Source organism: Sceloporus undulatus, chromosome 1 (assembly GCF_019175285.1).
Source record: "Sceloporus undulatus isolate JIND9_A2432 ecotype Alabama chromosome 1, SceUnd_v1.1, whole genome shotgun sequence".
NCBI lineage: Eukaryota > Metazoa > Chordata > Lepidosauria > Squamata > Phrynosomatidae > Sceloporus > Sceloporus undulatus.
The window spans coordinates 4,328,833-4,342,062 of NC_056522.1; the positions used below are offsets into that span (position 1 = coordinate 4,328,833).

At 41.6% G+C, this 13,230-nt stretch overlaps 1 protein-coding gene across 2 annotated transcripts in view; it reads left to right on the forward strand.

The window, feature by feature from the left end:
* Nucleotides 1-2,819: 2,819 nt before the first annotated feature.
* Nucleotides 2,820-13,230, forward strand: part of NCOA1 (nuclear receptor coactivator 1) — a 393,895-nt gene continuing 383,484 nt past the window's right edge. For both annotated transcript variants that reach the window (XM_042463672.1, XM_042463682.1), the window contains exon 1: nt 2,820-2,838. The gene's annotated coding sequence lies outside the window, so the exon portion shown is untranslated. The remainder of the gene's footprint in view (nt 2,839-13,230) is intronic.

A 13,230-nucleotide genomic window follows, 5' to 3' on the forward strand; every position in this document is an offset into this window, starting at 1 on the left:
GGTTCTTTCCCATGAGTGAGATGGAAAACTAGTGACACAGACGGTGAAGGCATTAGAAAAATGCTCCAAGCAATCTGTAGGTATCTGGCATTACAAAATATGAACAGATATTAGGGTTGGTGGGCTAAGTGACATTGCTGTGCTTAGAGCTATTAATTTGCAAGTGTTCTGTTTTACTTTAAAAATAACATCCAGATGCGCTCTCAAGGCTCAGCCCTTCTTTCTCAAAGATTTTTACTCCATGATAAAAATTTGCCTCAGAAACCAAGGTTCTTGCTGTTTGCTTCTCATTCAGACGTTGTGTCTACCTTTCCATCACGGAGAGGTGTTGTAGCCCTGCACCAAGTTTGTGATATAGGCTAGCCTGATTGATATGTATAGTTTTAATGTATTTTAAACATCTTTATCTTTTTAAAGTATTTAATATTTTAGTATTGAATTTGTTTAAATTATTGTAGTAATTTAATCCTATTTTAATGTATTGTTTTTGTATGTTTTTAACTGAATGGTGTTTTTTAATGTTGTAAGCCGCCCTTAGTCCCAGTCTTGGGAGAAGGGTAGGATGATGATGATGATGATGATGATGATGATGATGATGATAATTTGTCTAAAACCCCATGCACTATTTTTTCTGGCTGAATGGGGAGGATTTAAATCTGGGTTTCTCTCATCTGGACTCCACATTCCCTCTGAATATGTGTCTCTGAGACTAACATGAGGTTCGTATGTAGTGCTCTTTATAAATGTGTATTTGTGTCAGCTGTAATTTTTTAAACCTTGAAATTAGACTGAGTTAAGGTACATTTGTCTAACAGTGGAAGACTGCTAACGAATTGTAGCTAGGAGTGGAAAGTGTCTGTGAATGAATGGTTGAATCATGGAGAAGGCAAACATACCAACACCATATTGCCCTGCAAAACTGGATCCATTGCTCACTGGCTCTGGAAATGAAAGAGGGCTTGTGTTTGAGTTTCAGAAAAAGCCAAGCCGCATTAGGCCTTACCTAATCATCCCAGCAGCAAACAAAGTGGTCTGTGAGGTATTTTGTTTTCAGCAAAAGAGAATGTGTAGAGCATGCTTAGGCCTCTGAAAGCAAAGTTAGACTTTTGACAGGAGGATGGAGGCAAAGGCCCCGCAGAAACAGAATCCTGGCTTCTGTGGCGGCTGAGTCACAGCAACACATGCTGTGTTTAAATGGCACTCTGAACATTTTACACTTGGTCTCTCCAAGGTGAATAAGCTGTAACAGGCTCTCCAAAGTGTGATTTAACTGTGAAGTCGAAGGCTTTCATAGCTGGCATCCATTGTTTTTTTGAGGGTTATTCGGGCTGTGAGGCCGTGTTCTAGAAGAGTTTATTCATGATGTTTCTTTCGCCAGCAGCTGTGGCATCTGGCATCTTCAGAGAATGCTGGCATGGAAGAGAGAGGGGTATATCTACTGTTGGCTGAGAGGAAGCGATTTACATGTTAATCTGTGTAACTTTATATTGTCCCGGCTGCTCGCTTGTACTTAAGGGCAAGGTTCTGACTCAAGGTTTGCTTCTCACTTGCTGCCTCTGCTTTAGATCTCTTTGGATCAAAAACATTCTTTGGGAGGAGTTCTATAGAGCTAGTCTGCTGGCTCCGCCCCCAGTGACTCACAGATGTCACTCACAGATGTCACTCACAGAAGCCCCGCCCCTTCAGCAACAAGCACATGCTCCTAGAGCACTCGAAATGGCTGCCCAGCTCCTTCTCCTCTCTGTAATGTCATTGTTTTATTGCTGTAATCCCGCCTCGATCTGCAGGGAGAAGCGGGAAATATAAATTATTATTGTTGTTGTTGTTAATATGTAAAGATTTTGTACAAAAAGCAAAAGTGTCGTTATCATAGCCACCCATATGAACAGGTTTGGATTTTGGAGTACTTTGGGTTTCAGAATTCCTGTAGTAAGAAGACAAGGGCAGTTCTGACTGGAGTCCTTATGCTGTTACACTCCAGGAAGGAAAAGGAGCCTGGGGACCTCTGACCCAGAGGAATTTTCCCTGCATCTGTGGGTATATTTGCAAGACTGGGTTTGTCTAGGAGTATCTCTGGTATAACTAGAGCCATACTGTTTGGTCATAAGAAAAGATTCCAGAATCATATTGGTGTAACACTTTTTGTACATAAAGCAAAAGTCATAAAAATGTGCAAACTTTTAAGACCTCCAGGCCTCTTTAGCAGATGAAACGTTATAACAAGCAGATGGGTGGAAATAGGAAAAAAGGTTGGCTCAGTGTTGAAGTCTGCGGTCCAAAACACACTGCAGAAATAATGCAGTTTGAGACCACTTTAAGTACTCTGACTCAGTGCTAGGGAATCCTGGGAATTGTAGTTTATTGTGGCACCAGAGCTGTCTGACAGAGAAGGCTAAATGTCTCACAAAACTACAATTCCCCAAATTCTATAGCATTGAGCCAGGGCACTTAAAGGAGTCTCAAACTGGATTATTTCTGGTCCTGTGTCACCATGACCAGTTCCATAAAACCATTCCTTGTAGGTATTAGTATCCAGACTTTTCACAGTCTTGGTCACCCTTCCAGCTTGTCAGTATCCTTTTTGAAGGTTTCTAAATGCTTATTGTAACAGATACATTTTCACTTTCAAAATTCCAAAGCCTGGAGCAGACACCAAGAAGGCCGTCTTCCGTTTTCCCTCCAAAAGTGCCTGGAAGGGTGATGGTACTGAGAGCAGGGCCTCAGCTGAAGATGCTAGAGCCCAGGCAGCCTCATCTGGGAACAGCTTGAGTTATACAAGGTTGAGTGAGAACTGCTATGAGCCAGACAGAAGAAAGATTTCATGGCTCACCTTCAGAGGTAAAAAATGCATCTGTTACTTAAATTGTCTGCAACCTGGAAGAAGCACATAGGTTACTGGGAGGAAAACAGTGAGAATTGAGGCAGTTTTTATGTTAACAGTTAGTACAACAATAACAATTAAGTTAAATTATTTTAAGTGTCTGCACTTCCCATCTCCCCATTTCATTTTAAGATTGTCCTCAATCAGATGTGCTGCTTTTGATATTTTGTCAACCTCCCCACCCCTGTGCTTTTTCTTAAATCTTGCTTGATGAAGAGATCAGGAAATATCAAAAGCTTGCCCTAGAAAAGATGTTGGGCTGATACAGGTTTTGGAGGAGCCATAGCTAGATTTGTCACAAAATGGAAAATTTTAGGGGGGAGGGGAATTTAGGGTCAAATATTGTGGTTATGATATTTCTGAATCTTGCCCATCAAATGATGATGGCTACACTACAATGTGCAGTGCCTCAGTTCATGTCATGTTTACTCTCTACCAGAATGTTTACGCTGTTATGTGTGCGTCATCAGGCTTGATGTATTCCTTCAGCATCTGTGTTCTCACAACATCTAACACTCCTTTGCCAAGCCAGCTCCATTCTTGTAAAAAATTAATCCTTTATTGCCATGTTTATATGCCACTTTCTGCGGTATCAGGTACAATCTACAGGAAAGTATGCATATTTGACCAGCAAATAGGTTATGCATTCCAAAGGCTGCAGAACCTCGGGAGATATCTGGTTGAGGGAAGACATGAGGGACCATCTGCTGAAGGAGAACTCTCCTGTGACCATTTCCAAGGAGAAAATTGTGTTGGTCTGCTGCTGCAGCAAAAGCAACCAAAGGCCTTGTGGCATGATGTTTTAGCTTAACTGTGGCATTGTGTAGGAAATCTGGATAGGCAGATGGATTTTCAGCAGCTGTTCTGAAAACCAATTTGAAAATGGTTTTCTTTCTGTATGTTTCCCATGTTATGAATTCAGGTGTTGAAGCCTGATTATCTATCCATTGTAAGTACTTGGGCAAGTTTTTGTTTTTTTCTATAATGAGAATGGTTGTCTTTTCCTTCAGTATCTTGACGGTGTGCTGTGGCTTTCACATGGTGATACTACCGTATGGGTGACTACCATACTACCATATGAGTGTGGTTATGTTTTATTTAGGAATCCAGACACTTGCGTGAAGCTCCTGATTTGGCCAGGCATCCTTGAACACATTTCTGCTTATGGCAGCTACCATCTTCATCTGTTAAATCTGTTGGGAGTGCTTTTATTGTGTATGCCATCACGGCAGGGGGCTGGACTGGATGACAGTGTTGGTCAGTCCTCCCCTGGAATATTGTGTTCGGTTCTGGACACCATAGTTCAAAAAGGCTGTTGACAAACTAGAGGATGTCCAGAGGAGGGCAACTAAAATGGTGAAGGGTCTGGAAACCATGCCTTTTGATGAAAGACTTAGGGAGCTGGGGATGTTTAACCTAGAGAAGGGGAGGTGAAGGCGTGATATCATAGCCCTTTTTAAGTATTTAAAGGGATGTCACATTGAGGATGGAGCAAGCTTGTTTTCTGCTGCTCCAGAGACTAGAACATGGAACAGTGGATGCAAGCTACAGGAAAAGAGAATCCAGCTCAAATTAGGAGGAACTTCCTGACAGTAAGAGCTGTTTGACAGTGGAACATACTCCTTCCTCGGAGAGTGATAGAGTCTCCTTCTTTGGAAGTTTTTAAAGAGGCTGGATGGCCATTTGTCAGGGGTACTTTGATGGAGAGTTCCTGCATGGCGAAAGGGGGAGTTGGACTGGATGATCCTTGGGGTGTTTTCCAACTCTGTGCTTCTATGATTCTATGAGTATCAGATTCTGGGAAACAGCTTACTTGTTAGAGTGACATCCTCCAGAAGTTTGTGGTCAGTGCTCCACATGGTCTTTCCTATGTGCTTAGACTTTTTGATTTTATTAAAAAAGCATGAAAGTGACCACAAAGTGGTGATGAGCAGAAAATTAAACAAAACAAAAACAAGCAACTGTACAAAATGGCACACAATTAATTTAAATTAGGCATGTGGGTATCTTTTCATCACGGAACTATTTTCCTATGCGTTTAATCTTCCTTTCTGCCCTTGGACAACAGGAAGAGTATCTGTGAGACAGGTGATACTTGCAAAGTCAGAATTCAAAGATATAGCCATGTGAATCTGTAGGAACAGTATGTAGAGAGATCTTGTAACACCTTTTAGACTAACTGAAAGAAAGAATTTGGCAACATGAGCTTTCATAGACTTCAGTCTACTTCCTCAGATACAGAGTGGATTGGAAAACGAGGGACAGATGTAGACATGGCATATAGATGTCTGTCCCTGGTTTATGCATCTGAGGAGGCAGACTGAAGTCTACGAAAGCTCATGCTGCCAACTTCTTTCAGTTAGTCTCAAAGGTGCTACAAGATCTCTCTACATATTTGCAGAGTTAGTGTGTGAAGCTAGGCGGGTTATGAAAAGCAGCAAATGCAGAATGCCCTTCGTGTTTAAGAGTTATACTGCTGCTCATAACTGCTGAATAGCCAAGTTGCTGTGTCATATAAACTCTCAACAGGCATGAGTAAGGTCCTTGGAGTGTGCAAACAGTACTATGCAAACTCTTTGGACAGGGGTTGTATATCAGAGTTTTGTAAACTTCTTGGTTGACTGACTCTCTACTTCCCTCACTCCACTATGTTCGCACTGTATCCATACTCTCCTGGTCTAAATGATGACGCCATGCTCCATCATATAGCATATAGAGGCTGCTGGGCAGAATTGGTGATTTAGTGTATGTTGCAGTAATATTTTTTTAGAATCAATCAGAATTGTCCCATAAGCAATCCCAACAGGGCTGACCAATTAATTTTTACATTAGCTTTTTCCATACTGACAAAATTGGAGAAGAATTATAATATAAAGCAGCACTTGCAGTGAATGTGAAAATGATTATGGACAATGGAACGAGTTGACATGGAATCATATAAATGTAAAACACATGGCAGTTGTTCTGGTTTGACAGCTGGCATAAATCTAATTATGTCACTGTGTACAATACAGCTTGTTTGCTAAGGTTTTGTGTGTGTGTTGAAATCACTACAAATATCAGGATCTGTGACATTGGAGCAGAAGAACTCCCACATCAGAAGAAATGTTCACAGAGTGACTGGTACTATGTGCTCTTAAAAAACAAACATACCCCCCCAACCCCTAGTAGTTTGCTGACCAGTTAGCTGTTTGAGTTATTGTGATTTTGTACATTTCATAGCAGGCTAGTGCCTTGTTTTTGGAGTGGGGAATTTAGCATTGCTCTTGTTCATTGTGGTGAGGAGCACTTAACTCCCTGACAGAATCCTCTCACTTTGACTGTTGTTGATAAAGTAGGACTTATCAGCAAGATGTTTAAGTAGATGTGTAATGGTATGTCTTTAATGCTAGAGGCAAAGGTGACTTTGCGAAAGGAGTCTTGTTTATCTTCCAGTTAAAATGAAATTACCATTTCCCACATTCTGAGAAGACATCCAAGTCCCCAAGACTGCAGTTTTGGTCTTCTGGTAGTTAAATATTAAACCTTTCTTTGTGCAGAGCTTATCCAAACATCTTTATAACCGTAAGAGTTGATAGGGCTTGGGAATAAAAGTGCTATGTCATCAACATCAAGCGACATTTGAACTGCTTAGGTCTTGAGAAACTAGGTGTGAGTCTTTAAATTTAAAATCCTGGCTTCATTTTTTTTTAGACTAGCAGAATCCCAAAATATCAGAAGTGGGTTCATGTGTGTGCTTTCAAGTCACTTGTTGACTTCTGTTGACCCCATGAATTTCCTAGGGGTTTCTTAGGCAGTGTTGCGTCCACACTGCAGTGCAAATAAAGTCTTGGAGGTAGTTTTATCCTTCCACAGAAATGTAGCATACAGCACCTGAATTCATTTGGCATCTCCCATCCAAGTAGTACCCAGAGCTTACCTTACTTAGCTTCCAAGGTCATTAAGGATCTGGTAACAAATGCACAGGTTTAGGATTTCTGTCATCCCAGAAGTACTGTTTGGATGGTACTGTAAAATAATATAATCCATTGTGAAGGTAGCCTTCAAACCTCATGTTTGTGTTATCATAGCATGGCTCTTCATGTTCAGTAATGGCTTGGTTCAGTATGTTTTTAGACCCAGTTGAAAGTATTCTTTTGGAGCTTTAAAGCTCTGAAATGGCCTGGATCCAGAATATTTGATGGATTTCATTTGATGTTTTTTAAAATTTGATGTTGTTGTTTTCATTCATGTTATCTAATAACCTTAGAATGTACAGAATTTATTTTATTTTAATTGACATGCTGGTGGTGCCTGAATTAAAATAACTCTTCTGGCTGAAGCTGCTGTATAATGCCAAAATGTCTCCTGTTTGGGTTTGATTTAATGTATCTGCTAAATCTCTTTATTGCACACATTCAAAATGAGCAAAGAAAAGAAAAAAACGAGAAAAGAAAGAAAACATAAAAACACAGCAGTAAAGGCTGATTTAAATGCAGATATAAAAATACATCCCCATTAAAACTATAAAAGAATATACAGTGGGCCCTTGGCTAGAGTTTGGTTCCAGGACCAAAAGTTACCATAATCCATGGATACTCATGTCCCATAATATACAATGGTGTAGTAAAATGGTGTCCCTTATATAAAATGGCAAAATCAAGGTTTGCTTTTTGGAATACAGTACATACTATTTTTGAAAGGAGCCCTGGAGGTGCAGTGCTTAAATGCCAGTCCTGCAGCCACAACCTTGTAAGTTCGATCTTAGAGGAGGGCTCCAAGGTCCACTCAACCTTGCATCCTTTTGTAGGTTGCTAAATGAGTACTCAGCATGTTGGGAGTAATTGGCTTACACAATGTAAACCACTTAGAGTGCCGAGTTAAGCGGTATAGAAATGTGCTTGCTCTTACTATTGCTACTAAGTATTTTCAAGTTGTTGATGCTTGGATAAAAAATACATGGAGATGAAGGTATGACTGTAATTTTTAAAAATTTCTGCCGTGTATCCCACGCAACCCCACTTAAACACTCATCTGAAAATAGAGAGGGAGGAAACATGCCGCCTGTTTGTTAAGGAAGTTCTACAGTTGTGTTACCACCACTAAAAAGTTCCTGTCCCTGATATCTGAAGGTGCACCACATTCTCTGGGTGTGCAAATGAAAAAAAGAGCTTGTGCACAGTGCTGACACAAATACATTTCTTTTTATTGAGATTTATAGTTTTATTATTGAAAAAATATTTATATAATATTTGATTGCTTATATATAAATGACAGATAAGCTGCTCTCCAGCACCGACAAGCTGGAGTTGAAATAAAGAAAGATGGCACCTTCTCAGTTCTTTACTCAGGGGTTCCTTTTTTAACTATGCCAATAGAGAGAGGGTGAGAATTGTCTCAGGCTTTCTGGACCCCCTTTGAGGATCATTTGCAGATGTTTTAGACTTTCACATGAAGTATAGCTTTTCACTGCAGAGAAATTCCTTCAGGCCTTTTTAGTTGAGCAGGTACATTTTTCTCCTGTCTTTTAATTTCTCTCTGCCAGAAAGCCAGGCAGTCGGCTCCTAGTAGCTGTCACTTTATGGATGCCTACTGAGGTTAAATTTCAATCTTTATTGCTGTAGTAAGCAAATGTTCTATGTAATATGATCCACTAGTCCCTTTGGAGAAAAGCTTAAACCAGTTGGGTCACCTCTTAAGAAACTGCAAGAGGGGTGTGTACAGCTTTGGTGCAGGGAAAATGCTCCAAATCTCCCCCCCCCCGTGTGCTTTCTTCTTGTGCATGTTTGAAAATTGATTGTAAGGGTGTAAGAAGAGCCATTTTGGATCAGACCGAGGCCTGTTCCTCCTATTATTCTTCTCACACAATGGCCAGTCACTTGTCTGTGCCGGGACTTGAGTGCAGCTTCATTCTTCATCTTGCACTCCTCAGGTTCTGGTATAACAGTAGTGTGGTTGTGCGCACATACACATATGGATTAGGATTTTGTTAGGCAAGGCATCTGGGATTTATTAGCAGTTTCCCACCCAAGCACTAAACAGGACTGATCCTGCTTAGCTTCCAAGATCAGCTGAGAGTTGGTTTCTTTAGGGCAGGGGTAGGCAACCTACGGCCCGCGGGCTGGATGCGGCCCGGCAAGGCCTTGGGACCGGCCCCAGCCCGGTCCTGCCGCCGATTGCCGCCGGAGCCTTTGGCCTTTCGCGTGAGGGCGTGGGGCATTTGGCCTACCAGGAGGAGGTGGGCAAGGGGGGGCAAGCGGCGGGCAAGGGGGGAAATTGTCTGTAGAAGCCTCCGAAACATGCATTTATATTAAAATTCTTTAAAAAACCAGCAATTTTTTTCGCATGTCCTCCATTTTTATAAAAAGTGTCCTCCATTTGAAAATTTTGTCCTACATTTGTCCTGGTTTGTTTGTTTGTTTGTTTGTTTTAAAAATATTTACTTATTTATTTATTTTGGCTTTGGCCCCCCAGTTGTCTGAGGGACAGCAACCCGGCCCCCGGCTCAAAAAGGTTGTCTACCCCTGCTTTAGGGTATTTAGGCCTTTTATTTAGGCTCTATACTATCTTTGAAACTGGAGGTGACACAAAGATGTCATTCCTTTTGATGCAAAGCTGCATCAATGGCCCCATTCTCCATGCATTTCTACAGTCTCCTTTGTGGTAGTGAGTTCCACAGTTTATGTCCTATATGAAGAAGCACAGTACTTTTAAAAAAATTGTTTTGATTGCCCCCCCTCTCTCTCTGGCTTTGCTTCGCAAATGAAGATTCAGGAAGGACTCATCCTGCGCTTTGTACAAGCGCGTTGATGACTAAAAAGGCCAATCCGGGATAGACAGGTCCGGTTGCAAGAAAGCACAGCGGAAGGTCTCCTTGGGTGATGTTTCTGGGCTGCAGTTCTTTCTGCATTGTCATTTCTCTTCGAGAGTCGTTTGGCGTGAACTTTCAAAGAAGGCTGCAGCATCGTGGATAGTGCATCTCCATGCCTCCCGATGCGAGGCCAGGGCAATAAATGACCCCATTGGATTCTAGAGAGGTGAAAATTTGGTTGAACAGGACAGAAAAAATTACAAAATAATAATAATAATAATAATTCCCTCAGAAACCACAAAAGCTAGGTTGTTTTTTGCCCCAGATTTGAAAAACAAAACAAAACACTCCTCTCCCCCGGTATCCACATTTCTTGTTCTAGTGTTAAGAGAGAGGGAGAAAAGTTTCACCCTATCCACTTTGCTCAGCAAAGTACATACTTTTATACATCTTAATTCTATCTCCTTTATTCACCTTTTTCCTTTGTTCAGCCAGCCCTAACATTTTGCCAGTTTCCTTCTAAGGCATTTACTGCACTCTCTTGATCATTTTCCTACCATTTTCTGAATTTTTCCAGCACTACAATATTGTTTTTGAGATGAAGTGACCAAATATGTCATACCATGGATCTGTATGAGTAAGGTGATAATACATTTATTTTCTGTGTGCTTTCCAATTATGCCCAGTATTGGATTTGATGTTAGTGCACAACAACAAGGCAGGTGACAAGGATCAGGACTGAGTACATGGGTGGTGATGGGGTTTTGTTGGTGGACTCTTGATTGGGGTACATATCTTAGCAGGCATCTGAATTTGTCAACCCAAGAAATCATCCCTGCCCATTGTACTAAGAGAAGCAGCTTTGTTTACTTGTAGGTTGAACTGGCCTTTTGTTGAAGACCAGCAGACAAAACGGCTGCTCCATGCGGAGCAGCAAGAACCCTTCTCAACAGAAATGTCTTGACTTGAGCCAGAAGTGATAGCATCCTTTGCAGAATAGTATTTTTGCTGTGTTGAATCAGCTTCCTTCAAGCCAGAAATAATGGTGTGCTGTCTAGAAATCCTGTATGCATCCCCTCTATGCATCATGCTCTCCTTTGTGATTTGGTAGAGTTGTGATTTGAGTTGTGACTTGTGAGGGAAGTCACTTTGGTGTAATGGTTCAGTTGTTGGACTAGAACTTCAGGAGACCAGGGTTCAAATCCCTGTTGAGCCATGGAAATCCAAGTTGCACACTCTCAACATCCCAGGAAGGCAATCACAAACCACTTAATAAAACTTACCAAGAAAACCCTATGGGAGGGTCTCCATAGGTTCACTTGAAGGCACATGATGACAGCAAGAGCTTCAAGGTAGATTTCTGAAGTAGCTGAGACCACTATTGGTAATCACATGATTTTCTAAACAGAATGAACACCCTTCCCAACATTTCAGACTAGCCAAAGAGAGTCATCCCAGGACATAAACTCAGAAACCAGTATGTTACCCCTTCTTTTCAAATAGTATGTTTGTAGGCCATTGCAGCTTAAGTACAGCCAGCTTGGTACAGTGGTTTGAGGGCTGGACTATGACTCTGGAGAACAGGGTTCAAATCCCATCTCAGCTGTGTAAACCCACTTGGTGACCTTGGGCAAGTTACACACTCTCGGCCTCAGAGGATGGCAATGGCATCTGAAAAAACTTGTCAAGAAAACCGCATGATAGGCTTGCCTTAGGATTGCCATAAGTTAGAAACAACTTGAAGGCACACAACAACAAACATCTTAAGTATACTGTAAACAAAACACCTTAGTATTTCAGTTATATACCCATAGAGTTGACATAGAAAAAAGACAAGCTGGGATGGCAGATACAGATATATGAAATTACACATAGTGTGGAGAATGTTGATAGAATCTTTTCTTCTTTCTTCACACTTGAATCAGGTCAGACAAAAGGACTCATCCTTCATGCAGCACTTATGTAACTCACACATTTATATTCACACACAGTCAGTGCTGTTCAATGTGGTGGGCTATGGAATGGTACTATCCGTGAGCCGTTGACTGCCATTCCCTGGACATTTTTTTCCCAGGAAAGAAAGAGAGGATTCAAGTCATTGAGCTCAAATATGGTGCCGGTCCCTGGCACACAGGAGGAAAAAGTCTGCAGTACATTGGATAGCTTAAGAAGCACTGGGTTAGGTAAATCTCAAAAGGAAGAAGACATATTTCTGGCATGTGTGGTTACTAGTCAAGATAACCATATGCTACCTCATTGTGCCTCTGCATACCAATTGCTAAGGGCCTGTCTGGTGTAATGGTTTGAGTGTTGGACTCCGACTTTGGAGAGCAGGTTTCAAATCCTGGCTTGGCCAGGGAAACCTACTGGATGACCTTGGGCAAGTTACAAACTCTCAGCCTCAGAGGAAGGCAAAGGAAAACCGTCTCTGAACAACTCATCTTAGGGTTGTCATAAGTAAAGAACAACTTGAAAATGCACAATGACAAATGGCACAAGAGAAGAGAACTCTTGTCCTCCCCTGCCTCTCTGCTGGGTTTCCAAGGGCATCTCTGTTTTGGGGAACTGGATGCTGGATTGACTGGACTTTTCCTTTGACCTGCTAGGGCTGCTCTAATGTTCTTATGCAGTAGTAAGCTTGGCTAGGCGGGTCATAGTGACTTTCATCTTTTGCCTGAAGCCAACATGATAGATGAATCAGCCCTTTTGTGTATTGCTGCAGAATCTGGAGACTCCATGCCAATTGCTATAAATGGGATCTCTACCTAGATCAATACAACTGGTCAGGGTGACCGGTTTCTTATAACTCAGTGTCCTTGTTGCAGTATCAGGACTTGAAATCTGCAGGGGATTGTGATGAGAAGGAGAGGAATGGCAACCTGTACCTGTCGATGGAAGTCCTGAGAGCTTGAAGGACCCTGACCCATTTCAGCTTGGTGTGGGCTGTGTCCATCCTGGAGTTTTACAAAAATAAAACGTGGATCTGCTACTGTTCTTGGGCTGTGCCTGACATAAAAATAATCCCTTTCACTGGTACATCTCTCTTTACACTGAGAAAATTATGGCAGTGTAGGTTGGCTGCATCAGCTGGACGGTTATGTAATTGTTAGACCAGTCCTGTGACAGCTCAAGGAAGTGAAGAGAAGAGAGGTTTGTCATATTAACCTGGTTAAAAGGCTAACAGCAGGTAGCGTCTGTGAGCGTGATCCCTTTGTAGGAATATCATTGAGGGCAATTGGTTGTAGGGTCTCTGCTCCACATGGCATCCCTTGAGAGTAGCAGCAAGGCGTTATTATCTTGTAGGTGTGTCTTTGCTAAGGGGAGGCTACAGCCTTAACTATAAATGAGCACCTTTATTTCTACATAGTGGTTTTTGTCTCTATGTCTTCTGCCTTCTAGCATTGCAGAATTCAGGAATTATACCAGTAATTCCATCACCGTTCTGCTCAGCTGTATGAATGTTTACAGAGTTGGGGTGGATATCTGAGTGTGTGGCATGAAACACTTGTGTAGCAAAAACTACAACAGCCCCCCTCTTTTTTCTTTTTTTAAATATTAA